A 14905-nucleotide genomic window follows, 5' to 3' on the forward strand; every position below is an offset into this window, starting at 1 on the left:
CCCTTTTCTTTGGAAATTAGTCAAATCCTTGACTTTCCAGCCAGTTCGATGTTCTCCTGTTGTAAGATGGTTTATTAACATGTAAGACTAACATTTTTATCGCTCCAATTTTCTTTGGTACAAATGACATTAGGGCGTTTATAATACAAGGGCCAAAAATAACCGTAATGTACAGTCAGCTGATGAGATAGCCATTGAACGCTTTGTATAACCTTTTCCATTTTTTCCTAATTCTGCTCATCTAATTTCCCACCTATACTTTTCATAAACAGGTAACAATAGGAGCAACAAAAAACTCAGTTTTTTTTAATCTTCACTTTAGTCCACGGTCAGCAGGGTCTGTCGGCTGCAGATTCCATCTCTGGGGGGCGTCCTCGTCCTTGGCTCATTTGAAGTGACCCACGTGAATCCAGGCCCTGATGTCTTCTACATTTATTGCCATGGGGGTGGTCAGGATAACATTAAATGGTCCCTTCCAGCGAGGCTCCAATTTTCCCCTTGATAGTGACATATCCAAACAGCATCCCCAGGTTGGTAAGGATGTGTTTCCACCTCTGTCTCCATCCCATTGGGGACAGTCCGGATCCCTGAGTGGGCTTTTTTTAAGACAGACTGTAATGCCTGCAGTGACTGGAGTACAGACTGCTCAGTCATTTTTGCTAGGTCAACCTCTTGTAGTCGAGGATGGCAGGGAGGGGGGGTCTCCCAAACATTATTTCAATTGGGGTCACCTCGCTTAAATAGGGTGTACATTGTGCCCTGAAGAGGGCGAAAGGAAGGAGATCCACCCATCCACCGCCAGTCTCCAGAATTAGTTTTATCAAGGTCTCTTTAAGAGTCCGGTTCATTCTCTCTATTTGCCCAGAACTCTGGGGCCAGTAGGCACAACGCAGTTTCCAATTAGTGCCATGGCCTTGGCCAGTGCCTGTGAGACTGAACTCACAAATGCAGGGCCATTGTCTGACCCGAATGTGAGAGGCAGCCCAAACCTAGGAATTATTTCTTCTAGTAGCTTTTTGGCTACCACTCCTGCCGTCTCATGTTTGGTGGGAAAAGCCTCTAACCAGCCTGAAAAGGTATCTCCAAAAACTCGCATGTACTTGTGCTCATATTTTCAAGGTTTCATTTCTGTAAAATCAATTTCCCAATAAATTCCTGGTTCCTTACCTCTTTTAGGTAACGAACCTTACCCATGTAAGTTCTTCCCACATTAACTGTCTGGCATTGAGCACACCTATCAACTATATCCTGAACCATACGCCCTAATTTAGAAACCTGGAACTGCTTGCCTATAAGCTCCTTGAGTTTGCGTGTCCCCAAATGAGTACCATGATGTATCTGGTCTACTAACTTATTGCCTAGTCTTTGAGGAAGAATTAGTTTCCCTGCTTCAGTCTAGCCCAGTCTCCCTCATAGTCCAATTTGACCCATTTCTCTAAATACTTTAAATCTTCTTCTGAATAATTCAGTTTTTCTGGTAGGGCTGAAGCTGGGAGTGTAACTAGTTCTTGTAGTGTTTCTTGAGCTGCTTGCTTTGTGGCTTGATCTGCTAATTGGTTTCCTTTTGAAATCAGATCAGTCCCCTTTTGGTGTCCCGGGCAATGCATAACGGCCCATTCTTTTGGGTCCCAAATAGCCTGAAGGAGAGTCAATATTTCTCCTCTAATTTTAATTTCTTTTCCTTTTGCTGTTAATAAGCCCCCTTCTTTATAAATAGCCCCATGTATATGGAGAGTAACAAAGGCATACCTGCTTCCATAGAGATGTTGGCGGTTTTACCTTTGGCCAAGTGCAGTGTCTTAGTGAGTGCAATCAGTTCTGCTTTTTATGCCAAAGTTCCATGTGGCAGGGCGGCTGTCCAGAGTTTCTGCTCAGGAGAAACCACCGAGCCACCACATTCTCTTTCCATTGACCACGTAGCTATTTCCATCTGTGAACAGAGTAATCTCGGCATCCGGGGGGTTATGTCTCTGAGATCCGACCTTATTCCTGAGACTTGGGTTAGGACACCCCTATAATAATGTGGATGGTCAGCCAGTTCCGCTAGCAGCAGCGTGGCTGGATTTAATGCTGCCAGGGGCCGGACTGTCACTCTTGGTTCATTGAGGAGGAGGGCCTGATACCCCGTCACTCAGGTGTTTGTCATCCATCAGTCTGGTGGAGTCCGAAGAAGGCCCTCAGTAGCATGGGTGGTGGTCAAGATGAGATTTTGTCCCAAATTCAATTTACTTGCATCCTTGACCAAGAGGGCCAAGGCAGCAATTATGCAGAGGCGAGAGGAGAATCCAGCCACTACTGGATCTAGTTTCTTGCTAAGATAGGCTACTGGCCTTTGAGAAGGCCCCAGATTCTGAGTCAAAACTCCTTTGACCACCCCTGCTTTTTCATCCACATACAAGTGGAAGGGCTTGGTAACATCTGGGATGGCCAATTTGGGGGCACGCAGTAAGGCTGCTTGTAATACCCAAAATGCTACTTCGGCCTCAGCCGAACTCTATCATAATGAGCCCCCCACTTTGCCAGTTCATAGAGAGATTGGGCAATCTCTGCAAACCACGGTATCCACAGCCTACAGTAGCCCACTCTCCCAAGAAACTCCCTCACTTGTCGGGACATGGTGCGGCGGGGGTATCGTGTGATCACCTGTTTCCTGGACTCAGACAGTGAACGCACTCCCTTATGAAGATCAAAGCTTGATTAAGTGGCATAGCTCTGATAGAGATGTGCTTTCTTCGATGACACCTGATACCGTTTTTCCTGCAGAGTCTATAAGAGAGCTCTTGCCCCTCGCAAGCATGACTCATGTTCCTCAGCAGATATCAGCAAGTCATCAACATACTATAACAGAGTGACTCCTAGGTTGGAGGTTCTGTACACATGCAAATCCTCATGTAGGGCCTCATCAAAAATGGTGGGGGAATTATTGAATCCTTGGGGAAGTCTTGTCCAGGTGAGTTGGCCTTGAACCACTTTCTGTGCATCGGAAAGCTCAAAAGCAAAAAGGGGCTGAGATTCCTAGCTAAAGATATGCAGAAAAATGCATCCTTGAGATCTAAGATGGTATACACAGTTCTTTTGGGGCCCAGTAGGGAGAGTAGGGTATAGGGGTTAGGCACTGTGGGGTGGATATCTTCAACCCATTTATTAAATTTCCACATGTCCTGAACAGGTCGGTACTCCCCAGTCTCGGCCTTTTTGATGGGTAGCAAAGGTGTGTTCCATGGAGATTTGCAAGGAACAAGGATCCCATCTCCTCGGAGGCTGTTAATGTGTTTTCTGATCTCTTCCTTTGCTTCCCGGGGAAGGGGGTACTCCCGAACGCAAATAGCCGTAGCTGTCACCTTTAATTGTACCACCACTGGAGATTCTCCCATGTCCAAGCCAGGGAACTTCCCTTCTGCCCAGACCTCAGGAAACTCGACCTGTAGGATTTGGAGAAGGCTCCCCGCATTTCTCTCCACTGGTTTTGAGACTGGCTTGTAAAGGAGGTATTCATCTACTTCTGCCATAAGCACCTGTACAGTGGGTTGTCTCAAGGTTACAGTCATGTCTATATCTGAGAACTGAATGCCAGCTCTTAACTTATGAAGGAGATCTCTTCCCATCAAGTTATATGGGGCATTAGGGAGGACCAATAATTGATGTTTCACTACTCCTGAGGCCAAATTTAAAGTCCTTCCTATTGTCCATTTATGTCTCTCTGGCCATTTGCTCCTTGTACCCACACTTCTTCTACAGATAGTTTTCCCATAGGTTTAAGTAATGATGAAAATTGGGCTCCTGTGTCCAACAAAAAATCAAGCAATTTCCCCTCCACTTCAATTTTTACCCAAGGTGCGGAGAGGGGCTCCGCACCATGGCCCTGTCAGTCTTTGGTGGTGAGCTTGCTGTCTTCTTTTTGGGGCACTCCCTGGCCCAATGACTTTTACCTTAACAGTCAACACACTGATCTGAATCTAAGTCTTTCAACCTGCCTTCTCTGTGCTTAGGGTTTTCCTTCCATTTGCTATCCCCAACCTATTTCCTCCCCACCTCATGTAATGCCAAAACCTAAACCAGTTTTTTTGTCTCTTTTTCATCCTCTTGTACATCCGTCTTGTTAAACACCTTTTCTGCTATTCCCACTAACTCAGTCAGATTCTTCCCTTCAAAGCCTTTGATTTTCTGAAGTTTCCTCCTTATATCTGGGGCTGACTGACTAACAAACGCAAGATTCATTGCCCTCTGATTTTCAGGTGCCTCAGGGTCGATTGGGATATACATTTTATAGACTTCAATTACCCTTTCTAGGAAAGCTCCTGGAGACTCAACCTTACCTTGAATCACCATACTAATATTGGACAAATTTATGGGTCTCCTTGCAGTTGCACGGAGGCCTCCCAGTAGAGCCTGGTGGTAGAAATGTAAGCTCTCCTTAACTTCACTGGAATTTGGATCCCAGTCAGGGAGTTCCCTTGGGCAGTAGTCTTCCATTCGGCGGGGATCGAGGTCCCTGCCAAATCTCTCGGCTATCACCTTATGGGTTTCTCACATGATGCAATCCCTCTCTTCTGCATTAAAGAGAGCCATTAGGAGCTGTTGAATATCCACCCAGGTATGTTGGTGGGTAAGAAAAACAGTCTCCAAGAGACTAAGTCCTGTGGGTGGACAGAAACGGATTTGTGTTGGTTCTTCCAGTTATAGATGTCGGGAGAGGGGAAAGGGGTATATCCTAGGTGGGGGCGCCCTCTCCCATCCGGTAGAGCAATGTCACAGAGAGGCAACATTGGCACAGATAGTACTCGTGAAGTAAAGGGAAGATGAGGGGGATAGAGGAAAGGGGAAGGATCAGCGCGGACTCTCTGCTTGGTGGTCCCATAGGTAGATCCCGACCGCATATGAGATGGACTGGTAAAGGCATCTCGGGACCAATAGTCGGATTTAGGGGACAGATAAAGTGGGGCGGAAATTCCACATCCTCCACATCCAAAGGAGGTAAGACGGTCTTCTTCCCTGGCTCCCCCTCATCTGTCTGTTCTGGTTTTGGTGCTCTGACTTGCCTTAGAGGAAGAGAGATAGTTTCATTAACAGCGTGAAGGTGGGGGTGGCTCTTCTGTGAGATATCGCCAGGCCACAATGTACGGTATTTGGTCTTGATGTAGATCAAAGACCTCACTCAGGGTAGAATAGATCTGTGCCAAGGCAAATGTTCCTTCCGGCGGCCACCCTGTATAGAAAGTGGGCCACTCTAATTCACAGAGTGTTTTTAGTATTCCCAGGTAAACCTTGTCACCTGATTGAGTGGCTCTACCTTGGAAATCCTTGAAATGTTCGAGAACAAGTCCTGGTGTGTCACAGTTCCCTTACTCCCTGCTTCTCCCATTTCTCCAAATACAGCAAACAACACAACAGACAATAAAAAAAACAAGGCAGAGACAACCACAGGCCCAGCGATCCCCATCCAGAGCCTGCTGCTGGTGGAGACTTCCTTGGTCCCCTGCAAACACAACAAACCACACAGTAGACAACAAAAGATCTGGACAAAGAGAACTGCAGGCCTATGGATTCTTACCCAGAACCTGCCACAGCTGGGGGCTTTCTTTACCCCCCAACTGTCTAGGGGCACTCGAACCCCCTGACCATCTAGGGGAACTTGAACCCCCCTTACGTCTAGGGGGACTCAAACACCCAGACCCCCTAGGGAGACTCGAACCCACTGTACATCTAGGGGGACTTGAAACACCCAACTACCTAGGGGAACCGAGCCCCCCGACCATCGAGGGGGACTCAAACCCCCCGACCGCCCAGGGGGACTCAAACCCCATGTACACCTAGGGGGTCTCAAACCGCCCAACTGCCCAGGGGGACTTGAGACCATTGTCGGTCTACCAGCAGAGGGATGGGGCGTCCCCGCATCCAATCCTGCCCTGGTTAACTTGGCCGCATCCAGCTTCTCCCTGCTGGGCTGTACCCTGGAGCTCTGCAAACAGACAGACAGACAAGATCTCAATAGAGGCTTTTCCAGAAATTCCGATGGTGGCTCTATTCTTGTCGCTTGATCCCAGATCGAGCCCACAATGTTGGGTCCGTGATCAAAGGAACAAGACTGACAGAGAGCAAAAATCAAGCAAAGCTTTATTTTGCGCCATGCATCAGAAATCAAACTTACCAGTAGGTGCCGTAGCCTTGCTGGGGGCCTCCGCCTCCTTGCCCTGGGGTCCCTCCTGGAGGCTCCTTGCCTCACCCTCACTGTACCAAAATCCGCTCCCTGGGACAAGGCTGCTCCTGACGAGGCCGCTCCTGATGTGGCCGCTCACGATGAGTCCACTGCAAACAAGGCCACTCCCCGTACAAGGCCGCTCCTCATGAGGCCCCTCCCCGTATTCATGACAGTGTGAGCAGTGGTGGTGCCGCCAATAGGGCTACACTGGATAAGGCTGCTCATGATGAGGCCGCTGCCAATAGGGACAATCCCCAGGATAAGGCCACTCCTGACGAGGTCGTTCCCTGACGGTCTAGTGACAGAACCGCTGCTCGGAGGTGGAGGCTGCTCACAGCTGCGCTGCTGCTCAGGGTAGCGAGGCCACTCCAGATAAGGCTGCTTCCCGGGACGAGTCCGCTCCTGACGAGGCCACTCCCTGGACTCGTGACAGTGCGAGCAGCAGTGCTGCTGCCAACGAGGCCGCTCCAGATGAAGCCACTCACGACGAGGCCTCTGCCAGCAGGGCCACTCCCCAGGATAAGGCTGCTCCTGGTGAGGCCGCTCCCCGATGGTCTAGTGACAGTGCCAGTGCCCGTCAGCGCTGCTTCTCGGGGCAGATAGGCGACTGCAGATGAGGCCTTTCCCCAGGACGAGGCCACTGGCGATGATGCCACTTGCATTGAGGCCGCTCGCAATGAGGCTGCTCTGGACAGGGGCGCTCCCCGGGACGAGGCCACTGCAGATGAGGCCGCTCCCAGACTGTCTAGTGACAGCGCCGCGGCTTGAGCCACGCCACTGCTTGGGGCCATGAGATCACTGCAGATGAGGCCACTCCCCTGGACGAGGCTCCCAGCAATGCTGCACCTGACAGGGCCAGCAAAACTCCCATCAATGCCACTCTCGAAGCTTCCGATTACAGAAAGGGCACTGTCACTCTCCACAACCCTGACACTACCACTCTACCACTACCCCAATGGCTCCCAATGGCTCCCATAGTGGATACTTTAATGGCTCCTGCTAACCCCTACTCTAATGCCTCCTGCTACCCACCCACAGCCTCACGGACCAGCCTTTATAGAGGTGGTTGATCCCGACCCACACACAGCTGGTCAATGGGATTGCAACTCCCCTCAGTAAATATATGCATGCCCCACTGATTGGCCGTCTCCATCTAACTGGCTTGGCATGCCCTGACAGATGTGGCCTCTGGAGCCACAGCACAGGACTCTACTTGCCCACCCAAAGGAAACTCTGCCTGTCACATTTGCACAAAACCTCCAGCTTGAGAGATACCTGCAATGCCCCTGAGACCACACAAATTCGTTGGCCGCCTAGGAAGAAGGTGCATTCGGAACGATGCCAGACACCTACCAGCAGGCAGACTCCCAGGTCAATGGCCTGGAGTCAGAGGATGGAACCTGACATACCCCTAGGACCTCAACAGAACCCTACCTTAATTTTGCAGCCATCTGCCTCCAGAGGCAAACTCTGGAATACCTACATATGGTCCAACACTTGATCCCTGAGACTCAAAACAAAACACCTCCTGCCCACAGAAGGCAAGCTGGCTCTCGAGATCTCCATCCAACCCTCAGGGAAGGAGAACCTGCAAGGCGCCAGAGCCCCCCACCACATTCTAAGGTCTCAACGGACACAAGCCAGCATTGTGACCCATTAGAATGAGGTTCCCTGTCACCACAGCACCCTGAGCACTTTACCCCAGAGCCACTAGCTCCAAACGGCCTAGTTCCTGGGCTGGGAGGGGAAGCTGAGCTGGGCTTTACAAGCATCCATGCGGTGACATATGCTACGACATCTTGCCATATGCGGGACCATGGTGCCATCAAAATGGACTCCTGCTGTCCCACAGAAGGAAAGCTTGCTGTTCAGAGCAGCTCACATGGCCCAGCCTGAGAAAACCTCCATGGCCTCATGAAGCCATCCCTCCATTCGTCGGCCATCATGGACACAAACTCCAGCATGAACGATGATCTGACATGTATCCTGACTCAGGTGCTGGAGATCTCGGGCCAGATTCTGCAAATTGGAAATGCCAGGTGATAGGCACTGAACAGAACCGGTGCTTGTGCATTCAGAATTCTGCCCTCACTCTCCTGCCCCCAAAGCCCTCCGGATTATTCATTCAGGACCCCCAACACAGGCTTCTGCCTGCCCTCCAGAAAGAAGTAGGGCCCTAGCAATCTGCCCAGAATCCCCACGTGTGGATCAAACTGAACGGACCTTGATGGCACCCCAATGTCCTAGGCCTCCGTATGCACTAATGCTCTGTCTGACACAGCCTGAGCCCCGACCTCCAATCAGCCTCTCAGGTAGCGGGCCCTATATACTGTAGGTGGGACGTGCCAAGGTGTGAGACTGTCATCTCTACCCAACCTGGGTGTTCAGGCGTCTGTGCCCAGACCATAGCTCAAATCCCGGCCTATGGGGAACCTCAAGCATCAAAGAGCACTCCTTCTTCCACACGACGGGAAAAGCTTGCTGTGAGGATGAGGGTCTAACCCTCAGAGTGGGAGTCAGCCACATGATCCATGGGACCATGCCCAATCAGGAGGGCTGCCCTGGCCACAAACAGTTATTGTGACCCTCAGGCTGAGCCCGTTTTCAAAACAGCCCCCTTGCTCCCTGGACCAGGAGCCCACATAGAGGGCCTGATATACCCCTAGGCCCAAATCCTCACCCTCATTAGGGTTCTCCAGGGGCCCGGACTTAGATACTGACTCTGGAATCCATGCTATGGCAGGACCCCTGAGACGGTAAGCAGCACTCTTCCCTTACCCCGAAATACACCAAACCCTTGGGAGTCGGGCAGAATCCTACAGAGCTAGAATCTCCCATGACCCCATGAGGCTACCACTCCATCCGAGGCCAACCAAGACACACAACCCAGACATAAAAGCCTGCACGCCCGCCTCCCCATCAAACTTATTTCAGATCCTTTGGCACTGCCCTCAAGGTCGTCAGATTTGGCCTACAACACATCACCCAGAACCCTATACCGAGTGTGTGTTTGCAGACTTTTGTCCCAAAAGCCCTGACCAACAGGCCCTCCAGGATGGGGCCACTGGAGCCACAGTGCAGCCTACCTGAACGAAACCCTGCCTGTCACATTTGCACAAACTCTCCAGATTGAGAGCAACCTGCAGTACCCCTGAGCCCACCCAAATTCATTGGCCGCCTTGGAAAAAAATGCATTCGGACACAAGCCAGACACCTACCTCCAGGCACACACCCAGGTCAATGGCCCTGAGTCAGAAGATTGAACATGACATACTCATAGGACCTCAACGGAACCCTAGCTTAGGATTGAAGCAATCTACCTCCAGAGAAAAACTCTGGAATACCTGCATATGGTCCAACATTTCATCCCTGACCCTCAAAACAGAACACCTCCTGTCCCCAGAAGGCCATCTGGCTCTTGCGAGCTGCATCCAACCCTCAGGGGAGGACAATCCAGCATGGCGTCTGAGCCCCCGCAACATTCTAAGGTCTCCCTGTACACAAGCCAGCATTGTTTCCCATCAGAATGAGGCTCCCTGTCACCACAGCCCCTTGGGCATTTTGTCCCAAACCACCAGATCAAAATGGCCTTGTTCCTGGGCTGGAAGTGTAAGCGGAACTGGGCTTTCCAGGCAGACATGGGGTGACTTCTGCTACGACGTCTATCCATACGGGGAACCCGGGTGCCATCCAAACGGACTCCCACAGTCCCGCAGAAGGAAAGATTTTTGTTCAGAGCATCTCACAAGCCCCACCTTGGGACGACCTCCATGGGCTCATAAGGCCACCCCTCCATTCATTGGCCATCATGGACAAAAACTCCAGTATGAACGACCATCTGACACATACTATGACTCGGGTGCTGTGGCCTTGACTCATATGCTGCACATTGGAAATGCCATGTGCTCAGCAGTGAACGGAACCGGCACTTGTGCGTTCAGAATTCATCCATAATCTCCTGGCCCGCCAGCCCTCCAGACTGTTCATTCAGGAGTCACAACGCAGTCTTCTGTCTGTCCTTCAGAAGGAAGAGGGTTCCTTCTGAAGGACAGACAGAAGCACAGGATCCCCACGTGAGGCTCAACCTGCACGGACCTCAATGGCACCCCAATATTCTAGGCCGTCCTGTGCACTAATGCTCTGTCTGACACAGCCTGAGCCCCAATCTCCCATCAGCCCCCCAGGTAGCGGGCCCCATATCCTGCAAGTGGGACCCGCCAAGTTGAGGGACTGTCACCTCTACCCAACCTTGGTATTCAGGCGTCTGTGCCCAGACCATAGCTCAAATCTCGGCTAAGGGGGAACCTCAAGCATCAAAGAGCACTCCTCCTTCCCCACGACAGGAAAAGTTGCTGTGGGAAAGGGCATCTAACCCTCAGTGTGGGAGCCAATTCCATGGCCAATGAGACCATGCCCACAAAGGAGGGCTGCCCTGGCAACAAACAGGCATTGTGACCCTTAGCCTCAGTCCGCTTTCAAAACAGCCCCCTTGCTAGGTGGACCAGGAGCCCGCATATCGGGTGCGACATGCCCCTAGGCCCAAATCCTCACCCTCAGTCAGATTCTCCAGGCGTCCGGACCCAGAATCCAACTCTGGAATCTGTGCTATGTCGGGACCCCTGAGACGGAAAACAGCACTCTTACCTTCCCCCCGAAAGACACCAATCCCTTTGGAGCCGGGCAGAAAGAATCCTCACAGAGGCAGAATATCCCATGGCCCCATGAGGCTACACTACATTCCGTAGCCAGCTGCGACACACAACCCAGACAGAAAAGCCTGTACTCCCGCCTCATCTTCCCCCTCATTTCAGATAGTGTGGCACTTCCCTCACCGTCCACAGATCGGGCCTGCCATCATGTCACCCCACACCCTAACCCGAGTATGTGTTTGCAGACTTCTGTCCGCAAAGCCCTGGCCAACATGCCCTCCAAGATGGGGCGTCTTGAGCCACAGCGCAGGACTCTGCCTGCCTTCCTGAAAGATACTCTGCCTGTCACATTTGCCCAAACCCTCCAGATTGGGAGACACCTGCAAGGTCCCTGAGCCCACCCAATTCCTATGTCCGCTCTGGACATAGAAGCACAGTCTGACACATACCAGACACCTAACTCCAGGCAGACACCCAGGTCAATGGCCCTGAGTCAGAAGAAGGAAACTGACATGCCCCCAGGATATCAACAGAACCCTACTGAGGTTTGTAGGCATCTGTCCCCAGAGGAAGGTTCTGCAATACCTACATATGGTCCAACGCTTGATCCCTGAGCCACAAAACAGAACACCTCCTATCCCCAGAAGGTTACCTGGTTCTTGGGAGCTGCGACCAACACTCAGGGGAGGAGAATCCTGCATGACGCGTTAGCGCCCGACACATTCTAAACTCTCCCTCGACAAAAGCCAGCATTTGACCCTGTAGCATGAAGCTCCCTGTCAAATCTGTCCCCTGGCCAATTGCCCTAGATTCTCCAGATCCAAAACGCCTTGTTCCTGAGCTAAAATGATAAGCGGAGCTGGGATTTCCAGAATCTATTTGTTGAGCTCTGCCACCATGTCTTTCCATATGTGGGACACTGCAGCCACCAAAACATAGCCCCCCTGTACCACAGAAGGAAATCTTGCTGTTCGGACCAGCTCACAAGCCCTAGCCTGGGAAACCTCCATGGCCTCATGAGGCCACCCTCCATTAAGCAGGCATCATGGACACAAACTCAAGCCTGAGCGACCGTCTGACAAGTGACCTGACTCAGGTGCTGGAGATCTCGAGACAGATGCTGCACATTGGAAATGCAAGGTGCTCCGCACTGAACGGAACCGGCGCTTCTGCATTCAGAATTCCATCCTCAGCCTCCTGGTCCTGCGGCCTTCCAGATTATTCATTCGGGAGCCCCAACGCAGTCTTCTGCCTGCCCTCCAGAAAGAACAAGGGCCCTAGGACTCTGCCAGAATCCCCACGTGAAGATCAATTGCACGGACCTCGACAGCCCCCCAGTGTCCTAGGTCGCCCTGTGCACTAATGCTCTGTCTGACACAGCTTGAGCATTAACCTCCCAACAACCCCCCAGGTAGCAGGCCCCATAACCTGCATGTGGGATGTGCCAAGGCCAGAGACTCTCACCTCTACCCAACCTGGGTATTCAGGCGTCTGTGTCCAGACCATAGCTCAAATCCTGGGCTAGATGGGAACCTCAAGCATCAATGAGCACTCCTCTTTCCCCAGGAAGGGAAAAGCTTGCTGTGGGGATGGGGTTCTAACCCTCAATGTGGGAGCCAGCTGCATGGCCCATGAGACCACGCCCATCCAGGAGGGCTGCCCTGGGCACAAACAGGCATTCTCTGCCTGAGCCTCAGCCTGCTTTCAAAATAGCGCCCTCGCTAGCTGGACCAGGATCCTGCATAACGGGCCTGACATGCCCCTAGGCCCAAATTTTCACCCTCGGTCGGGTTCTCTGGTAGACTGGAACCAGAAGCTGACTCTGAAATTCCTGCTATGGCAGGACCCCTGAGACGGAAAACCACACTCTTCCCTTCCCCCAAAAAGACATCAAACACTTGGGTTCCAGGCAGAAACCTCACAGAGGCAGAATCTCTCATGGCCACAGGAGGCCAACCCTCCATTGCATGCCCAACAGAGACACAAAACCCAGACAGAAAGCCTGCACTCCTGCCTCCCCGTCACCCTAATTTCAGATCCCGTTGCACTGCCCTCACAGTCTGCAGATCAGGCATGCCATGACCTTGCGCCTCACTCTAACATGAGATTGTGTTTGCAGACTTTTGTCCCCAAAGCCCTGGCCGACAGGCTCTCCAAAATGGGGCGTATGGAGCCTCTCTGCAGGATTCTGTCTGCCCTCCCTTAGGAAACTCTGTCCATCACATTTGCACAAACCCTTCAGATTGGGAGACACCTGGAAGGCCCCTGAGACCACCCAATTTCATTGGCCACTCCGGACAGAAATGCACAGTCTGACACATGCCAGACACCTACCTCTAGTCAGACACCCAGGTCAATGGCCCTGAGTCAGAAGATTTAAACTGACATGCCCCTAGGACCTCAATGGCACCCTAACTGAGATTCGCAGGCATCTATCCCCAGAGGCAGGTGCTGGAATACCTACATATGCTTGAACGCTTGGTCCCTGAGCCACAAAACAGAATGCCTCTTGTCCACAGAAGGCAACCAGGCTCCTGGGAGCTGCATCCTGCCCTCAAGGGAGGAGAATCTGGCATGGCGCCTGAGTACCCACCACATTCAAAGGTCTCCCTGCACACAAGCCAGGATTTTGACCCTATAGCATGAGGCTCCCTGTCAACTCATACCCCTGGGCACTTGCCCCAGAGCCACCAGATCGAAACTATCTTGTTCCTGGGTTGAAAGGATAAATTGAGCTTGGCTTTCCAGAAATCTATGCAGTGAGCTCTGCTATCACTTCTTTCCATATGGAGGACCCTGGAGCCATTAAAATGGACTCCCCATCCCACAGAAGGAAAGCTTGGTGTTCGGAGCAGCTCACAAGTCCCAGCCTGGGAAAACCTCCATGGCTTCATGAGGCCACCCCTCCATTCATCTGGCATCATGGACACAAACTGCAGCGTGAGCAACTATCCAACACTCACCCTGCCTCAGTTCCTGGAGATCTCGAGTCAGAGGCCATACATTGGAAATGCCATGTGCTCGGCACTGAACTGAACCGGCGATTCTGCATTCAGAAAGCCCAACAGATTGGGAATTCTGGAACCACAACGCATCTACTGCCTGCCCTTCAGAAAGAAGGAGGGCCCTATGGGTCTGCCGAGAATCCACATGTGAGTATCAACGTGTACGACACTAGTCAGAAGAACAATATCCAGGCCACATTGTGCACTAATGCTCTGTGTGACACAGCCTGAGCCTCAACCTGCAGTCAGGCCCCAGGCAGTGGGCGCCATCACCTGCAAGTGGGACCGGCCATGGCCACAGGCTGTCATCACTACCCAATCAGGGTGTTCAGGCATCTGTGTCCCAAATATAGCTGAAATCACGCTATATTATTATTGGGGAACCTCAAGCACAAAAGAGCACTCCTCCTTCCCCATTGCCAGAAATGTTTGCTGTGGAGATGGGGGTCAAACCCTCCGAGTGGCAGCCAGCTTCATGGCCCTTGAGACCACGCCCACCCAGGAGGTCAGACCTGGGCCATAAAACAGGCATTGTGACCATCATCCTGAGCCTGCTCTCAAAGAATCCTCCTCGGTAGGTGGACCATGAGCCCGCATATCAGTCCTGCCATAGCCCTAGTCCCAAATCCTCACCCTCAGTCGTATTCTCCAGTCGCCCAGACCCAGAAGCCAACTCTGGAATCCCTGCTATGGCGGGAGCCCTGAGAAGGAAAAGAGCTCTCTTCCCTTATCCATAAAGACACCAAAGCCTTGAGTGCCATGAAAAATCCCCACTGAGGCAGTGTCTCCCATGGACCAATGAGGCCACCCATCCATTCCATGCAAACTGAGACACACAACCCAGACAGAAAAGCCTGCCGTCCCATTCCCCGTCACCCTAATTTCGGATCCCGAAGCACTGCCCTCATGGTCTGCAGATCAGGCCTGCCATCACGTCGCACTTCACCCTAACCCGATTATGTGTTTGCCGACTTTTGTCCCCAAAGCCCTGGCCGACAAGCTGTCCAGGATGGGTCCACTGGAGCCACAGCGCAGGACTCTGCCGGCCCTCC

General features: G+C 52.0%; 1 pseudogene; it reads right to left on the bottom strand.

Moving 5' to 3' along the window:
• Window positions 1-14905, bottom strand: part of LOC123954363 — a 170177-nt pseudogene that overhangs the window by 137896 nt on the left and 17376 nt on the right.

Source organism: Meles meles, chromosome 12, assembly GCF_922984935.1.
Source record: "Meles meles chromosome 12, mMelMel3.1 paternal haplotype, whole genome shotgun sequence".
In the NCBI taxonomy this organism is placed as follows: Eukaryota; Metazoa; Chordata; class Mammalia; order Carnivora; family Mustelidae; genus Meles; species Meles meles.